General features: G+C 43.5%; 1 non-coding gene across 1 annotated transcript; it reads right to left on the minus strand.

The window, feature by feature from the left end:
* Nucleotides 1–18,544: 18,544 nt before the first annotated feature.
* Nucleotides 18,545–18,620, minus strand: trnat-ugu (transfer RNA threonine (anticodon UGU)). Its single transcript has one exon. It is a non-coding gene; the product is annotated as a tRNA-Thr (tRNA).
* Nucleotides 18,621–20,906: the final 2,286 nt, after the last annotated feature.

The following is a 20,906-nucleotide window of genomic DNA, read 5'->3' on the forward strand; positions in this document are numbered from 1 at the left end:
CGATCTCGACAAACCGTTTCTGTTTAGACCTTGCTTTGTGCATGGGGGGATTGTCATAATGAAACAGGAAAGGGTCTTCCCCAAACTGTTGCTACAAAGTTGTTATCACAGAATCGTCTACAATGTCATTGCATGCTATAGCGTTAAGATTTCCTTTCACTGGAATTAAAGGGCCTAGCCTGAACCATGAAAAACAGCCCCAGACCATTATTCCTCCTACACCAAACTTTACAGTTGGTACTATGCATTCGGGAGGTAGTGTTCTCCTGGCATCTGTCAAACCCAGATTCGTACGTTGGACTGCCAGATGAGGAAGCATGTTTCATCACTCCAGAGAACGCGTTTCCACTGCTCCAGAGTCCATTGGAGGTCAGCTTTACACCACTCTAGCTGATGCTTGGCATTGCACATGGTGAGCTTAGGCTTGTGTGTGGCTGCTCAGCCATGGAAATCCATTTCATAAAGCTCCCGACAAACAGTTGTGCTGACGTTGCTTCCAGAGGCAGATTGGAGCTCGGTAGTGAGTTTTGCAACCGAGGGCATATGAGTTGTATCTGCTTCAGCACTCGGCGGTCCCGTTCTGTGAGCTTGTTTGGCCTAGTGCTACACTGCTGAGCCGTTGTTGCTCCTAGATGTTTCCACTTCACAATAACAGCACTTACAGTTGACTGGGGCAGCTCTAGCAGGGCAGAAATTTCACGAACTGACTTGTTGGAAAGGTGGCATACTGTAACAGTGCCACGTCCCAGAGCATTTCAGTAAGGCCTTTCTACTGCCGATGTTTGTCTATGGAGATTGCATGGCGGTGTGCTTGATTTTATACATCTGTCAGCAAAGGGTTGAAATAGCCAAATCCACTAATTTGAAAGGATGTCCACATACTTTTGTGGTATCAAACTCTTGGCATGGTAACAACATGAGATCAACTGATCTGCTGGTTTATTCTTGTGACAATTAATCTGGATGGTTGTACAGTCGTCTCAAATAAAACTGTGAAGGACCTCGGCGTTACTCTGGACCCTGATCTCTCTTTTGAAGAACATATCAAGACTGTTTCAAGGACAGCTTTTTTCCATCTACGTAACATTGCAAAAATCAGAAATTTTCTGTCCAAAAATGACGCAGAAAAATTAATCCATGCTTTTGTTACTTCTAGGCTGGACTACTGCTATGCTCTACTTTCCGGCTACCCGGATAAAGCACTAAACAAACTTCAGTTAGTGCTAAATACGGCTGCTAGAATCCTGACTAGAACCAAAAAATTTGATCATATTACTCCAGTGCTAGCCTCCCTACACTGGCTTCCTGTTAAGGCAAGGGCTGATTTCAAGGTTTTACTGCTAACCTACAAAGCATTACATGGGCTTGCTCCTACCTATCTTTCCGATTTGGTCCTGCCGTACATACCTACACGTACGCTACGGTCACAAGACGCAGGCCTCCTAATTGTCCCTAGAATTTCTAAGCAAACGGCTGGAGGTAGGGCTTTCTCCTATAGAGCTCCATTTTTATGGAATGGTCTGCCTACCAATGTGAGAGACGCAGACTCAGTCTCAACCTTTAAGTCTTTACTGAAGACTTATCTCTTCAGTAGGTCCTATGATTAAGTATAGTCTGGCCCAGGAGTGTGAAGGTGAACGGAAAGGCTGGAGCAACGAACCGCCCTTGCTGTCTCTGCCTTGCCGGTTCCCCTCTTTCCACTGGGATTCTCTGCCTCTAACCCTTTTACAGGGGCTGAGTCACTGGCCTACTGGTGTTCTTCCATGCCGTCCATGGGAGGGGTGCGTCACTTGAGTGGGTTGAGTCACTGACGTGGTCTTCCTGTGTGGGTTGGCGCCCCCCCTTGGGTTGTGCCATGGCGGAGATCGTTGTGGGCTATACTCGGCCTTGTCTTAGGACGGTAAGTTGGTGGTTGGAGACATCCCTCTAGTGGTGTGGGGGCTGTGCTTTGGCAAAGTGGGTGGGGTTATATCCTGCCTGTTTGGCCCTGTCCGGGGTATCATCGGATGGGGCCACAGTGTCTTCTGATCCCTCCTGTCTCAGCCTCCAGTATTTATGCTGCAGTAGTTTATGTGTCGGGGGCTAGGGTCAGTCTGTTACATCTGGAGTATTTCTCTTGTCTTATCCGGTGTCCTGTGTGAATTTAAATATGCTCTCTCTAATTCTCTCTTTCTCTCTTTCTGTCTTTCTCTCGGAGGACCTGAGCCCTAGGACCATGCCTCAGGACTACCTGGTATGATGACTCCTTGCTGTCCCCAGTCCACCTGGCCGTGCTGCTGCTCCAGTTTCAACTGTTCTGCCTGCGGCTATGGAACCCTGACCTGTTCACCGGACGTGCTTGTTGCACCCTCGACAACTACTATGATTATTATTATTTGACCATGCTGGTCATTTATGAACATTTTAACATTTTAACATTTTGACCATGTTCTGTTATAATATCCACCCTGCACAGCCAGAAGAGGACTGGCCACCCCTCATAGCCTGGTTCCTCTCTAGGTTTCTTCCTAGGTTTTTGGCCTTTCTAGGGAGTTTTTCCTAGGGAGTTTTTCCTAGCCACCGTGCTTCTTTCACATGCTTTGCTTGCTGTTTGGGGTTTTAGGCTGGGTTTCTGTACAGCACTTTGAGAATATCAGCTGATGTACGAAGGGCTATATAAAAATACATTTGATTTGATTTTGATTTGAGTTTTTGTTTCAAAGCAAGTTTGTTTTAACCCGCAGGTGCATGTAATCTAATGTTAGTAGCGTTTTAAGAAATCCAATACTATCATTCAGATGCACGTTAAGTTCTGCACGTTTGTGGCAATTGGCCAATAGCGTTTCCAGAATGGTGAGTGGTTGTAACTAATTCTTTTATAGATTTGTTGCTGCACAAAAAAAACATTTTTGAACCATTAAGTTAGTGAGGCTGCCTACATACATAAACATTTGGACAACATGTATATTTGATGGATAGACATGCATCATGTCCGTTGTCCATCAACATATGACCCATAGAAAAACAACAAGGTTGTTGTTGTGTGAACCAAACCCAGAGGAGTGCCTGATTTAAACTGTTTTAATTGCGCTGGAAAAGTGGCAGCCGAGTGAATGTGAAGAGTGACAGTGAATGAGATGGTACTGGGCTGTCAAAGAAGTGCTTACCAACCAGGGGAAACATTTCAGTATGTGGAGGGATAAGGGAAAGCTACTTGTGTTGAAAGCTATCATGAAAACCACCTCATAACATAATAAGCCTACAGGATCCGTACATTGATAAGTATAGAGGAATGTTTCATTGAGCTTGATTTTGCTGTCCAAAAACAGACGTTTTCCTATAGGTCATTGTTTTGTGTCATAACAAAGCCTAGCAAATGCTGTTACAGCAGCGGTATTCAAACTTTTTCAGCGGGGACCCATTTTTTTGGCAGAATTTCTGGGGACCACAACCACACAACAAGTGACCAGAACTAAACTACTGACCACAAAACTACTGACCACTAACCACACAACTACTGCACAACACAATAAATGACCACAACCACACAACTGCTGACCACAATGACTGACCATGACCACAAAACTACTGACCAAACCAACCAACCAACCACTGACCACAACAACACAACCACAGACATAACAGCTGACCACAACTACTGACCGCAGCTACTGACCACAACTACACAACTACTGACCTAATCCACACAACTACTGACCACAACCACAAACTTACTAACCACAACTACTGACCACCATAGACCTAAACTGCTAATCAAAACCATGATACCACTGACCACAACTACACAACTACTGACCACAGCTACTGAACCACACAATGAATGACCACAACCACACAACTTCTGATTTACAGCCCACAATACTGAATACTGATAATGACCACAACCACACAACTACTGACCACAAAACTACTGAACCACACAACTACAGACCACAACATTACTGACCTCAACTACTGACCACAACTACTGAGCCTCAAACCTATTTACCAAACCTACTGACCACTACTGACCACAACTACTGAACCACACAACTACAGACCACAACATTACTGACCTCAACTACTGACCACAACTACTGAGCCTCAAACCTACTTACCAAAACTACTGACCACTACTGACCACTACTGACCACAACTACTGAGCACAACTACTGATCACACAACTACTGAACCACACTACTAAGGACCACAACCACACAACTAAGGACCACAACTTCTGGCCACTATAGACCTGAACTACAGATCACAACCACGATACTACTGACCACTGCTGAATAAAACTACTGACCACAACTAGTGAAACACATGCCTACTTACCAAACCTACTGACCATTACTGAACACAACTACTAAACCACACAACTACTGACCCACACATCTACTGACCACAACATTACTGACCACAACATTACTGACCACCACTACTGAGCGCTATATACCTCAGCTACTGATCACAACCATGATACTACTGACCACAACAACACAACTACTGAAAACAACAAGACTACAACAGAGAATGACCACAATTCCTGACCACAACTACTGAACACAACCACAATACTACTGACCCCTACTGAATAAAACTATTGACCACAACTAGTGAAACACACGCCTACTTACCAAACCTACTGACCAATACTGAACACAACTACTAAACCACACAACTACTGACCACACAAATACTGAACCACACAAGTAAGGACCACAACCACACAACTACTGACCACAACCACACAATTACTGACCACCACTACTGACCACTGTATACCTCAGCTAATGATCACAACCATGATACTACTGACCACAAACACAACTACTTCCAATAATCACATAATTTATGACCACAATTACTGAACACACAACTACTGAACCACACAACTAAGGACCACAACCACACAACTACTGACCACAGACACAACATTATTGACCATAACTACTGGCCATTATAGACCTCAACTACGGATCACAACCACGATACTGACCACAACTAGTGAATTACACACCTATTTACCAAAATGACTGACCACAACTACACAACTACTGACCACACACACCTACTGAATCACACAACTAAGGACCACACAACCCCAGAACGACTGACCACAACCACAAAATTACTGACCACCACTATTGACCACTATATACCTCAGCTACTGAGCACACCTACTGACCACTCCTGAATAAAACTACTGATCACAACTAGTGAATCACACACCTACTTACTAAAACTACTGACCACTACTAAACACAACTACACAACTACTGACCACACAACTACTAAACCACACAACTAAGTTCCACACAACCCCACAACTACTGACCACAACCATAAAATTACTGACCACCACTACTGACAACTATATACCTCAGCTACTAAACACAACTACTGATCACAACCATGATACTTCTGATCACAACAACACAACTACTGAGAACACAACAACACTACTACAGAGAATAACCCCTGACCAAAATTCCTGACCACAACTACTGAACATAAGCACACATCTGCTGACCACAACTAACGACCACAATGACTGACTGTAATCACACAACTACTGACAACCAACAATCTACTGACCACAACTACTGACCACACAACCACTGAACCAAACAATTAATGACCAAAACCCCACAACTACTGGCCACTATTGACAATTGCTGACAACCACCACACAAATACTGACCACAACCACACAATAACTGAACACAACTACTGACAACTACAGCCCACAATACAGAATACAGCTACTGACCACAACCACAGAGCTACTGACCACAAAATTACTGAACCACAAAACTAAGGACCACAACAACACAACTACAGCCCACAATCACAATTACTGACCACAACTACTGATCAATATAGACCTCAACTACTGACCCGAACTATTGACAACAACACAACTATAAAACATAACTCCGGACCGAACAACTACCAACCACAATTACTGACCACAACCATAAAACGACTGACCAAACAACAACTGAACCACACAATGAATGACCAATACCCACAACTACTGACCACAACTATTGACAACTACCACACAACTACGGACTACAGACACACAACTATTGACCACAAACACACAACTACTGACCACAACAACTGAACCACACAACTACTGAACACAACTACTGACACCTACAGCCCACAAAACTGAATACAGCTACTGACCACAGCCACACAACTATTGACCCCAAAACGACTGAACCACATCCAAAAGATTACTGACCACAACTACTGACCACTATAGACCACAACCGCACAACTACTGACCACAACCACAAAATGACTGTCCACAACCACAGAATTACTGACCACAACTACTGATCACAACCCCACAACTACTGACCACAACATGACTGTCCACAACCACAAAATTACTGACTACAACTACTGGCTACTATAGACCTCAACTACTGACCACAACTACGATACTATTTACCACAACTACTGACCACTACTGAACACACCTACACAACTACTGACCACAACCACTGAACACACAACTATTGAACCATGCAACTAAGGACCAGAACTGCACAACTACTGACCACAACCACAAAATGACTGTCCACAACCACAGAATTACTGACCACAACTACTAACCGCAACCACAAAACTGTTTTCCACAACCTCTGATCCCAACTGACCACAACTACTGACCCACACAACTACTGAATCACAAGTTCAAATTATTTAAAAATTGTATTAACTATATCTATATTTGCATAGAATAACTCACCAACATGAATTCTTGAACTGTTCAAGATAAATACATTTTTTTTACATTTTTAGTCATTTAGCAGATGCTCTTATCCAGAGCGACTTACAGTAGTGAATGCATACATTTCATTTCACGCATTTTTTGTTGCTTGTACTGGCCCCCTGTGGGAATCGAAACCACAACCCTGGCATTGCACACACCATGTTGGCTTTGCAAACCCCATGCTCTACCAACTGAGCCACAGGGAAGCTACATTAACCCAATTTTCACGTGTTCATGCTATGCTGATGTCAAAAGTCTTAAAAATGTTTATCCACTATCGCTATATAAATGTGCAAACATTTAATAATAATAATAATTCACCAACAGTACCTCGTGAACCATTCAAGGTAGATACACCAAACCAACTTGCATATCTTCAGGCTTTCCTAACTTTTTATGTACCTACTTTTTCAACTATAAACTGTCACAACCACTGCAGACTCTACCACTACTATAATGTTTTTCAAAACCATACATACTTATAACTGATTCGCTTTAAATAGTAAAGTCAAACCTTTTTACTTTTACCCCTACCACAAAAATACTTTTAAATAGTTAAAGCAGGTCCCATCAATTGTACTTCATGTACAATTACCATCTAGTTATTGAGGGGCTTGCGAACCAAAACGCCCCAATTAAATATTCAACCTACTACTTATCAATGGGACTTGAGAAGCAAATGTCCCATTCTAAAATTTCAACATACTTCTTATTAGGTCGGACTTGCGAAGCAAAAGTCCTGAATTTATATCTTCATCACATTTATATATTTTATATCTTTGTCACGTGTGCTCCCTCTCCGGCCTCTAGGTCACCAGGCTGCTCGTTAAGGCGCACACCTGTCAACATCGTTACGCGCATCAGTGCATAATGACACTCACCTGGACTCCATCACCTCCTTGATTACCTGTCCTATATATGTCACTCCCTTTGGTTCCTTCCTCAGGCATCATTGTTTCTGTATGTGCGTTGTTCGTGATTTATTTATTAAATGAAGCACTCCCTGAACTTGCTTCCCTAATCCCAGCGCACATCATTACAGAATAACGCCTCACCTAAGGGAAACATCAGGGAGTGTTTTTTTGTTTTGCTGGGAATGATGTCGGGTCCGGGAGCCGCTACAGGCTCTCATGCCTCAGACAGATCGCCAGGCTCCCCTGCCTTCGCCAGTTAGTCAGGCTCTCATGCCATCGCCGGTTTCTTCAGGCTCTCATGCCATCGCCGGTTTCTTCAGGCTCCTCATGCCTTCGCCGGTTTCGTCAGGCTCCTCATGCCTTCGCCGGTTTCGTCAGGCTCCTCATGCCTTCGCCGGATCGCCAGGCACTCCTGCTTCCACAGGCTTGTCAGGCTTGTCAGGCTCTCATGCCTCAGCCGGTCTGTCAGTTTCCCGCACCCCAGCCGGCAACAGGTTCTCACGCATCAGCAGGGGTGACTGGTCCGCTCCTGATTTCCGGGAACATCCCTTTCGTTGTCCTCCTGTGGCCAGAGCCAAACGCGCCAGGGAGGGGGTACTGTCACGTATGCTCTCTCTCTGGCGCTCTAGGTCGCCATGCTCCTGCGTCTCAGCCGGACTGACAGGTTTCCCGTGCCTCAGCAGAGGTGACCTGTCTGCTCCTGATCCCCAGGATTCTCATTTTGGTCGGCGTCCTTCGGCTGGAGCCGCACGTTGGGGAGGGGATACTGTCATGTGTGCTACCTCTCTGGCCTCTAGGTCACCAGGCTGCTCGTTATGGCGCACACTTGTCACCATTGTTATGCGCACCATGCGACTCACCTGGACTCCATCACTTCCCTGATTATCTTCCCTATATATGTCACTCCCTTTGCTTCCTTCTCCAGGCATTATTGTTTCTGTCCATGTCAGTGCGTTGTTCATGTTTCTTATTTTGTATTACGTTTATTTATTAAAACACTCACTCCCTGAACTTGCATCCTCTCAGTGCACATCGTTACAATCATACTTTTTATTGTTATTAGGTGTATTTGAGACAATCAGTTGTGTTGTGAAAAGGTAGGGGTAGTGTACAGAAGATAGCCCTATTTGGTAAAAGACCAAGTCTATACTATGGTAAGAACTGCTCAAATCAGCAAAGAGAAATGACAGTCCATTACTTTAAGACATGAAGGTCACTCAATCCGGGAAACTTGAAGGTTTCTTCAAGTGCAGTCGCAAAAATCATCAAGCGCTTTTAAACTGTCTCTCATGAGGACCGCCACAGGAAAGGAAGACCCAGAGTTACCTGTGCTGCAGAGGATAAGTTCATTGGAGTTATCTGCACCTCAGATTACAGCCCAAATAAATTCTTCACAGGGTTCAAGTAACAGACACATATGAACATCAACTGTTCAGAGGAGACTACATCATTCATGGTCGAATTGCTGCAAAGAAACCACTACTAAAGTACACCAATGAGCAATGGACATTAGACTGGTGGAAATCTGTCCTTTGTCTGAGTCCAAATTTGAAATTTTTGCATCCAACCACCGTGTCTTTGTAATACGCAGAATAGGTGAACGGATGCTCTTTGCATGTGTGGTTCCCACCGTGAAGCATGGAGGAGGAGGTGGGATGTGTGGTTTTGCTTTTGCTGGTGACACTGTCTGTGATTTATTTAGAATTCAAGGCAAACTTAACCAGCTTGGCATCCACAGCATTCTGCAGCGATACGCCATCCCATCTGGTTTGCGCATAATGGGATTAGCATTTGTTTTTCAACAGCACAATGACCCAACACACCTCCAGGCTATGTAAGGGCTATTTGACCAAGAAGGAGAGTGATGGAGTGCTGCATCAGATGACCTGGCCTCAAATATCACCCAACCTCAACCAAATTGAGATGGTTTGGGATGAGTTGGACTGCAGAGTGATGGAAAATCAGGCAACAAGTGCTCAGCATATGTGGGAACTCCTTCAAGACTGTTGGAAAAGCATTCCAGGTGAAGCTGGTTGAGAGAATGTCAAGCATGTGCAAAGCTGTCATCAAGGCAAAGTGTGTTTACTTAGAAGAATCTAAAATCTATTTTGATTTGTTTAACACTTTTTTGGTTACTACATGATTCCATGTGTGTTATTTCATAGTTTTGACATATTCACTATTATTCTACAATGTAGAAAATAGTAAAAATAAATAAAAACCCTTGAATGAGTAGGTGTGTCCAAACTTTTGACTGGTACTGTATATTATAGCTTATGGCTCCTTGATTATACTTGTGTCACGACATTGATAATTATAGCTCAGTTCCTGTAAAATACATAGGCCTACATGCACATCAATGGGTAGGTAGTTAGGGTAAAGGATATTGTGGCTTTGACTTGCAAACATTGTTGTGCAATTATCTCGTTCCCCACCATCAATACCATCTCTGCCATCCTACTCCATGCCATTGACCTTCTGATTTTGACTCTGTATTCTAAAATCATTCTCAGCAAATAAATGAGGTAGAATTAAAATGCTCTCCCGTGCCACATTATGTTCCTTTTTGATATTTTGTACTGGCCTACAAATTGCCAGCTCCTTATTTTCATGTACGGTACTGTACCTAGAATACAAGGGTTGGACTTGCACTAAAGAATTTCATGACGTCAGCTAAGAGCTCACTCATGTCGCGTCATTGAGCAGCCCAAACGGAGTCGTTGCTATGGATACCAATGCATTTCAATGGCAAAAAAAGAGGGAAGGGAGAGGATGATGAGACAGTGGGTAGGTGGGTGAGATATTGTCACTATGATTGCATAATGGAACTGTATGTGATTTGTATGTGAACTGTATGTCCAATTACAAAAAAATACCTTGTTCAGTAATCATCTCACCTGTTATTTGGCGGTGAACTTGAGGGCAGCAGTGTCAATCAGATGGAAAGATATCTTCTTATACCACTTGGTAGTTTTCCGACTGCATTCCACAAAGCTTTTTATCATGTCCGCCTTATCCACTTGTAACGGTTTTGACTTGAGGTTATCGTTTATAGTGGTGGCAGGTAGGTTGTGCCTACCAGAGAAAATATTGGTTTCTCCTTTTGGTTTGGAAGGGAATGAGTCCCCTTCTGGTCCGTCAAGTCTACACCAATACAAAGGACTCATGTAAAAGTCAGGATGGGAATACACTTTTCATAAACCCTTAAAACATTGGAAGGAACTTACAAAACAACTGTATTCTTTTGCATGGGTTGTATTACCAACATAAATGATCACACACACATAACAATAACAAATAATGAGCTCTGGTTCCTCCAGAAATGTCCTGTACCTCGGGCCTAAAAAGAGTCCAGCCGGTAAAGAAGTTCAGGGAACTCAGGTGACCTTAGTCACACAATGTTTGTCCGTTCATACCAGTGTAGCATAAACCCAGTATCAATCATACAATCAAAATAACAAATATTTTACCACACAACTATAAAGCGTATCAAATCTTAATACGTCCTCACTTACAACTAACTACATAAATCATCACGGTATACATCACACCAAAACAAATGAAATACCGTATACAAAAAGGTTGTAGTCAGTCGGTCAGTCAGACAAGCCAATCCACCAACAGTTCTCCAGCTGAGAAAGGCCATGAAGAACAACAGAGAGGTGTAGCCCACGGACGCAAAGAGTGGATCCGATCCTGGGTAAACTTGCTATTAGGCTACAAAGCACACTTTTAAATGCAACAAAACAAACGGAAGAGAGAAGCTTCAGAACTGAGGATTGAACACATCCTCGTTCGAGTCTCCATCACAACCCCACTTTTGTGCAGCTGATGCTGGCTATTTAATTAGGAATTAAAGGAGAAGCGCCCTACGGGAGGAGAAGCACTGAGACGGTTCAGAAAAATTCAGGGCCATCACACACTGCCCCCATTTTGAGGTTATAGTCAAGCACACAGTCTGGTTTTATCCTTCTCTCTCCCGTCAGGGGGTCCACCTTCCCTGTGGCCGACATGGTTGCTGTATGGACAGTGGAGAGGACATGGACGTCTCGTTTGTCATGCCACTTTACTGCCAGCTGTTGACCGTTCTCCTTGAACTCCATGTCCCCTCTCTGCATCTTCCTGCATCCGAATGCCGGCATCCCGTCCTGTTCGACCTGACTGTGCCACAGGCCCATGTGCTGTTGGAGAGCAGACCCTGGTAGAGTGTGGGACTGCAGTACCAATTGTCCACATACAAAGTGTGTCACTTGCCGAGATGAGGAGCCAGCATGGTCATCCCTGTGGACCCGGACACACCAAGCACCTCATAATGTTGGATGTTCGTGGTGGACCCTGTGTAGACTATAATGTCCTGAACAAATTTTGTCGTCACATCGCACATGACAAAGACCCCAAACCTGTGCCATTTGGAGGGAATATATTGACGGAACGCCAGCCTACCCTTCCATAACATCAGGGACTCATCAATGCATAGGTCCTTGTATGGCACAAAGACCAGACCAAATGCTGATGTCAGGCTGATAAGAACATTTCTTATTTTGTGTAACGGGTCATTTAGGTTGTCAGTAGTATTGTTGACGAAATGCAGGCATCGCAGCAGAACTAGGAAGTGGTCTTGGGAATAGAGGGTTGCAAAGAAGGGAGTTGCAGTATTCGCGTAGGGAGTTCTTCTTTGCTATTCCCATGAGAAGGACTGTCACCAGGAAGGTATACCATTTACTGATTGTGGTTGTCACCCATTTAGCGAGTTTCCCCCTCACTCCTGACTCTCTCTTCTCCTGTAGCTCTAAGGCATAGTGATTGATCTCCTCTACTATGTCTCCCACCATCTCCTCTGTCAGAAACAGCTTGAAGCACTCTGCCTCAGAGGAAAATGACAAGGGGCTTTGCACTCCAGACTGGGACTCATCAAAGCAAACAGCAGGGCCAGGAGGGATGAAATGGCTGGAGGCCTTCCAGCTACCACAGAACTCCTGTACTGCGTCCACTGTTGGTCTGCCTCCATCACCACCAGCATCTTCAAAGGGACCTGGGACTTTGTCAGTGGACAAGGGGTCCTCAAATTCAGGGTTCTCAATGGCTGCAAGGTTGGGGTCAGCACCTCACTGCCACTGTCAGAATCTGATTCATGACTTTCATACTCAGAATCATTGTCAGAATTTTTACAAATCTCCAGAATTTCCGCATTTGTGAGTTGTCTCCTTTTGAAAGACATTTCTAATGCTTCAGCTTAGCTCACTAGCTACATACATAAACAACAACACTGAATGGCTCAGAGTGGGAATGAGAGGTTACGTGACTGACTGCCTGCACGCGCCTCTTGTATCAATAAATCATTATCAGAAAATGTTTTGTGTGGTAATTATTTATTTAAGTGTTGGTGACAATTCATGCATTCCAATTCTTGCATAGACTGTAATAGGCACATATTATGTGTGTAAAATACTTTTTTGAAGGTTGAACTGATTATGATGAGCTAAGCTAATTCCAGCTATCTGTGGAACCATGTTTGTTGACATACAATGCATTTTGGGTTTCACGTAAACGTCTGTCGGACCCAAGATGTTATAACAGAATGAGGTGAGGGAGGGTTCACAAATTTTTCAAGTAAACTTCCGGAAGTGAATGATGTGATGTGAACAATGGTAGATGACACACCCTCTTCAACATGCATGCTATAGACCAAACTCATCTTGTCTCCTCTTACTTTCTTTGGTTGATGCGGAAAAAAACAAGCATGGCGGCATGCACAAACTACCCATTGTCGGATTACTTTTGATTTCTAGAAAGTGTTTTACAAAATTATTTAGATCAATGGTGAGCTCACCCGTGATGTGATTAATTATAAATAGTAATTGCTATTAGCTGATTCATATTGTAGTTTCTGTCAGCCAAGAGTTATAAAAATACTTCAATCGTTCCTCAGTTAGCGCTAGAACAAATGTAGCCTACATTTTTACGGTTTGGATGATTGTGTTATGCTGTAGCTACTTCTGTGAATGTCTGATAATTCCATCCAAAAATAAACTGGTCACATTCTGGACATAACTATGTAAGGACTGTGTTTGTGCAAAATGTTTCTGTGAAAAAAAGTGTGGCCAGCTCAAATGCTGATTGTTGCATCAATCGAAAATGGACGTTCGAAATAAGCTTTTTAATCAAGTGTTCTAATCACACCGGTTTCATCATACGCAACAGGGACCACTGTAGAATGATCACACGAGTTTGTTGGTACGTGTGAATAGGTTAACATGGGTTTGAATAACAACCACAGGAATACAGAGGTAGCAATTCAAAATGGTCCTGCTCCTTGGCCAATTAAGCAACAACACACATGTTTTAACATTCAGGCTCAAATTCTTTAACATTTTATAAAATATAACTATAAAAATGTGCATTAATTAGCATAAAATAATCCACCAAGAGTAACTCCTGAACTGTTCAAGCTAGACCAACTTTTACATGTTCAGGCTACCCTAACTTCAAATTCTTAAAAACTTTTGTCAACTATAACACATTTTCTTTGTTGCATAAAATAACTCATCAACATTAATTATTGAACTGTTCAAGTTAAAGACACCAAACCAACTTTCACATGTTCACGCTGTCCTAACTTCAAATACTTTTTTTCATTTTTATAGACAATCGCTATATACATTAGCACAACAGTAACTCTTGAACCGTTTAAGCTAGATACAGCAAACCAACTTTCATATGTTTAGACAATCCAAACTTTTCAACCACCTACAAGGCACGCTGCCTGCTAAGTATCTATAGACTATGTTTCAACTTGTCAATTTTAAATTATTTTATAACAAGTTTTATTTTCTAACAAAAGTTTGAACTGAGATGTGTTCCACCTCCTCATTAATTCACATAGGAGAAGCCCATTTCACTGTTGTGGACAATTTATGTTTGAGGCTTTACCGAGCTGGACAAACTTCTCTCCTAGAAGCACTTCCCCAGTGTTTCCCCAGATTACTGTAATATCTTATGTTTCACTGAGTTGCGGCTGAATGAAAACATGGATAATATATAGCTGGCTGGGTTTTCCGTGCATCGGCAAGACATAACAGCTACCTCCACAAACCTATGCTGGCACTAAGACCGCACTCAACTAGCTGTATAATGCCATAAGCAAACAAGAAAATGCTCATCCAGAGACGGCGCTCTAAGTGCCCGGGGATTTTAATGCAGGAAAACTTACCTAATTTTTACCTAATTTCTACCAATATGTCACATGTGCAACCAGAGGGGAAAAAAAACTCTAGACCACCTTTACTCTACACACAAAGACGTGTACATAGCTTTCCCTCGCCCTCCATTTGGCAAATCTGACCATAATACTATCCTCCTGATTCCTGCTTACAAGCAAAAACTAAAGCAGGAAGTACCATTGACTTGCTCAGTACGGAAGTGGTCAGATGCTAAGCTGCAGGACTGTTCCACTAGCACAGACTGGAATATGTTCCGGGATTCATCTGATGGCATTGAGGAGTATACTACATCAGTCACCGGCTTCATCAATAAGTGCATTGATGATGTTGTCCCCAATCAGACGCCATGGATTACAGGTAACAAGTAACATCAGCCTTGAGCTAAAGGGTAGAGCTGCCACTTTCAAGGAGCTGGACACTAACCCGGACGCTTATAAGAAATCCCGCTATTCCCTCCAACGAAACAGGAAAGGGTCAATACAGGACTAAGATTGAATCCTACTGCACCGGCTCTGACACCCGGATGTGGCAGGGCTTGCAAACTATTACAGACTACAAAGGGAAGCCCAGCCGCGAGCTGCCCAGTGACACAAGCCTACCAGACAAGCTAAATGACTTCTATATGCGCTTCGAGGCAAACAACACTGCAGCATGCATGAGCGCACCAGGTGTTCCGGACGACTGTGTGATCACACTCTCTGTAGCCGATGTGAGTAAGACCTTTAAACAGGTCAACATTCACCAGACCACAGGGCCTGATATATTACCAGGACGTGTACTCAGAGTATGCACTGACAAACTGGCAAGTGTCTTCACTGAAACTTCGTTGCCAAGTGTATGTCCAAAAGGCTCTTTAACAGCTTCTACCCACTATCCATAAGACTGCTGAACAGTTAACAAATGGCTACCAGAACTATTTGCATTGACCCACCAATTTTTTTTACACTGCTGCTACTTGCTGTTTATTATATATGCATAGTCACTTTATCCCTACAGACTTGTACATACCTCAATTATCTCGACTACCCCTGCACATTGTCTTGGTACCTGTATATAGCCTCGTTATTGTTATTTCATTGTGTTACTTTTTGAAAACTTTAGTTTATGTTGTAAATATTTTATCAACTCTTATTTTTCGAAAAACTGCATTGTTCTTTAAGGGCTTGTAAGTAAGCATTTCATGGTAAGGTTGTATTTGGCGCATGTGGCAAATACAATTTGATTTGATTCAATCAAATATGCAGTGTTTTTCCAGGTCAAGTATGCAGACATTTGTGCATCTACAGTCAGAACAGAACCTGCACAAACTTTTCCCCCTGGCACATTTTCTGGCTGGCGCTGCATTGCCTTCATTACTGTTTTCCTTACTAATAATAACTTTAGACAGGTGTGCATTCCAATCAAAGTAAGTTTCTGTATATTGTGTCGTTGTTTCTACTGTAGCACACCATATGCATGGAGCATAATGTATTTACTGTTTTAGTCACATGTTTTTAATGACAATGACAAATCATGCATTCCGATTCTTGTATAGATTGTAATGGACACATATGATGTGTGTAAAACACTTTTTGAAGGTTGTACTGATTATCATGAGCTACTGCTAAGCTAAATGCCAGCTATATGTGGCGAAACGTTTGTTAACATCATACAATGCATTCTGGTTGTCACGTAAACGTCTGTTACAACAAAACAAGGTGAAGGGATGGTTCACTCAACTGACTTAGATTGTAACTATCATTACTCAGTGTTGCCAGCTCAGCCCCCTTCCGTGGGTTTTATTTTTAGTTAGCTCAGAAACTTCTCCTATGTTTTCCCCCAATTTATTGATAAATCCCCCATCATAGTAATATCACCTGCATCGTATCCCCCCACGATACCTTCCCCCATTTCTTTTTAAAATTGTATTTCACCTTTATTTAACAAGGTAGGCTAGTTGAGAACAAGTTCTCATTTGCAACTGCGACCTGGCCAAAATAAAACATAGCAATTTGACACATACAACAACACAGAGTTACACATGGAATAAACAAATCATACAGTCAATAATACAGTAGAAAAAAGAAAACAAAAAGTCTATATACAGTGAGTGCAAATGAGGTAAGAAAAGGGAGTTAAGGCAATAAATAGGCCATGGTGGCGAAGTAATTACAATATAGCAATTAAACACTAGAATGGTAGATGTGCAGAAGATGAATGTGCAAGTAGAGATACTGGGGTGCAAAGGAGCTAGATAAATAAAAAATACAGTATGGGGATGAGGTAGATAGATGGGCTGTTTACAGATGGGCTAAGTACAGGTGCAGTGATCTGTGAGCTGCTCTGACAGCTGGTGATTAAAGCTAGTGAGGGAGATATGAGTCTCCAGCTTCAGTGATTTTTGCAGTTCGTTCCAGTCATTGGCAGCAGAGAACTGGAAGGAAAGGCTACCAAAGGGGGAATTGGCTTTGGAGGTGACCAGTGAGATATACCTGCTGGAGCGTGTGCTACGGTGACCAGTGAGCTGAGATAAGGCGGGGCTTTACCAAGCAGAGACTTGTAGATAACCTGTAGCCAGTGGGTTTGGCGACGAGTATGAAGCGAGGGCCAACCAACGAGAGCGTACAGGTTGCAGTGGTGGGTAGTATATGGGGCTTTGGTGACAAAACAGATGGCACTGTGATAGACTGCATCCAATTTGTTGAGTAGAGTGTTGGAGGCTATTTTATAGATGACATCACCGAAGTCAAGGATCGGTAGGATGGTCAGTTTTACGAGGGTATGTTTGGCAGCATGGGTGAAGGATGCTTTGTTGCGATATAGGAAGCCGATTCTAGATTTAATTTTGGATTGGAGATGCTTAATGTGAGTCTGGAAGGAGAGTTTACAGTCTAACCAGACACCTAGGTATTTGTAGTTGTCCATGTATTCTAAGTCAAAACCGTCCAGAGTAGTGATGCTGGACGTGCGGACAGGTACGTGCAATGATCGATTGAAAAGCATGCATTTAGTTTTACTTGCATTTAAGAGCAGTTGGAGGCCACGGAAGGAGAGTTGTATGGCATTGAAGCTAGTCTGGAGGTTAGTTAACTTCTTTGGGATGGGGGCAGTATTTTCAAGGCCGGATAAAAAAACGTACCCGATTTAATCTGGTTACTACTCCTGCCCAGAAACTAGAATATGCATATAATTAGTAGATTTGGATAGAAACCACTGTAAAGTTTCTAAAACTGTTTGAATGGTGTCTGTGAGTATAACAGAACTCATATGGCAGGCCAAAACCTGAGAAGATTCGATGCAGGAAGTGCCCTGTCTGACAATTTGTTGTCCTTCTGTAGCATCTCTATCGACATTACAGAATTTGTGCTGTAACGTGACACTTTCTAAGGCTTCCATTGGCTCTCTAAAGCCACCAGAAAGTGGAATGGGGTGTCTGCTGTCTGGGCAAAGTATAGGAGCAGAGTTTGTAAGTGGCCAGCCTGGGGACAGTGAGACTGGAGATGCGCGGTCACGAGAACTAGCCATGATTTTCTTTCTCTCTTTGAATGAATACAACGTTGCCCGGTTGGAATATTATCGCTATTTTACGAGAAAAATTGCATAAGAATTGATTTTAAACAGGGTTTGACATGCTTCTAAGTACAGTAATGGAATACTGGTCCCCCATGGGAATTGAACCCACAACCCTGGCATTACAAACACCATGCTCTACCAACTGAGCTACACGGGACCGTGGAGCAAAGGAGAAGTAGAATAACGGTACGGCTAAAGGCTATACAAACTGGCCGTCTAGCACGTTCAGGACAGATGGTAAAAGGAGCAGATTTCTGGGCACGATAGCATAGATTCAAGGCATAGTGTACAGACAAAGGTAAGGTAGGATGTGAGTACATTGGAGGAAAACCTACACATTGAGTAATGATGAGAGAGATATAGTCTCTAGAGACGTTTAAACCAGGTGATGTCATCACATATGTAGGAGGTGGAACAACATGGTTGGTTAAGGCATATTGAGCAGGGCTAGAGGCTCTACAGTGAAATAAGACAGTAATCATTATCCAGGACAGTAATGGACGAGGCATATTGATATTAGAGAGAGGCATGCGTAGCCAAGTGATCATATGGGTCCAGTGAGTGGTTGGGCTGGCTGGGGACACGGCAATTCAGACAGCAGGCCGGGCAAACAAGCTAGCAGTTGGTAGGCCGGGGTTAACAAAACTAGCAGTTAGCAGACAAGGGCTAGCAAGCTAACAGTTAGCAGACCGGGGTTAGCAAGCAGTTAGCAGACCGGGGCTAGCAAGCTAGCAGTTAGCAGACCGGGGCTATCAAGTTAGCAGAAGGGCCTTTGGGGGACGTTGCGATGGAGGAAAGTCTGATTTTGCCTCCTCGTGAGGTGACATCGATAGACCAGTTGTGGATTAGTAGGGTTCCAAGTAGCTCTAGATAGCTAGCAGGCTACGGTTAGCAGAATGGGCCTTGAGCGGACGTCGCACCTGAGGGGCCTGTTGGAATCCACGGGCAGATTATGTCGGTATTCCAGTCCTAGAGGATCGGCGGGGTTCCGTGCCCCGTACCGGCAGTAGAAGGGTTCCGGATATTGTAGCCCAGGAATGGGCTTCGGTGGTAGCCCAGGAACCCTAGCCGAGCTAACTTCAGGCTAATTGGTGCTTGCTCCAGGATGGAAACGCTAGCCAGGGATAGTCACCCGGGATTGCGGTTAGCTAGTTGCGAAGATCCAGATGAAAAGGTTTAGAGTTTGCTGTAGGAATCCAGGGATATGGAGAGGACAAATAGGTCCGTTATGCTCTGGTTTGAGTCACGTTGTACGAACTGGCGAGAGCTTTCCAAGCTAAAGGTTAGCTGATGACTGCTAGCAGTGGTTTGCTGATTGGTAGCTGTTAGCTGGCTAGCTTCAGTTGAGGGATTCCAAAAAAAAAAAAGATTCATGCCACATTGGGTGAGGCGGGTTGCAGGAGAGTATTTAGAAGTTGAGTTTTAGGAAAATATTTAAAAACGATATGCGAAGAAAAAGATATATACATTCCACAGTGCATACAAAGCCCTCCCCCTTATTTTCAATGACGGCCTAGGAACAGTGGGTTAACTGCCTTGTTCAGAGGCAGAACAACAATTTCTTTACCTTGTCAGCTCGGGGATTTAATCTTGCTACCTTTTGGTTACAAGTCCAACACTCTAACCACTAGGCTACCTGCCACCCCACAGTTGTACCGACTGTGACTATTAAAACATTTCCTTACCAGAAATGGCAGCATTCACGCAAAACTAAAAGTGTGAACAACCTCTTTTAATCATGGCAAGGCGACTGGAAACATGACCAAATACAAACAGTGCAGCAATTCCCTCCATAAGGCAATCAAACATGCAAAATGTCAGTATAGTGACAAAGTAGAGTCGCAATTCAACGGCTCAGACATGGGACGTATGTGGCAGGGTCTACAGTCAATCACGGATTACAAAAAGAAAACCAGCCAGACATCGATGTCTTGCTCCCAGACAAATTAAACTACTTCTTTGCTCGCTTTGAGGACAATACAGTGCCACTGACATGGCTCGCTACCAAAGCCTGTGGGCTCTCCTTCTCCGTGGCCAACGTGAGTAAAACATTTAAACGTGTTAACCCTTGCAAGGCTGCCGGCCCAGACGGCATTCCTAGCCGCGTCCTCAGAGCATGCGCAGACCAGCTGGCTGGTGTATTTACGGACATATTCAATCAATCCCATTCTCAGTCTCTTGTCCCCACATTCTTCAAGATGGCCACCATTGTTCCTCTTCCCAAGAAAGCTAAGGTAACTGAACTAAATGACTATCGCCCCGTTGCACTCACTTCTGTCATCATGAAGTGCTTTGAGAGACTAGTCAAGGAGCATATCACCTCCACCCTAACTGATACCCTAGACCCACTCCAATTTGCTTACCGCCCCAATAAGTCCACTGACGATGCAATCGCCATCACACTGCACACTGCCCTATCCCATCTGGACAAGAGGAATACCTATG

The sequence above is a fragment of the Salmo salar genome, chromosome ssa25 (genome assembly GCF_905237065.1).
Source record: "Salmo salar chromosome ssa25, Ssal_v3.1, whole genome shotgun sequence".
Lineage (NCBI taxonomy): Eukaryota > Metazoa > Chordata > Actinopteri > Salmoniformes > Salmonidae > Salmo > Salmo salar.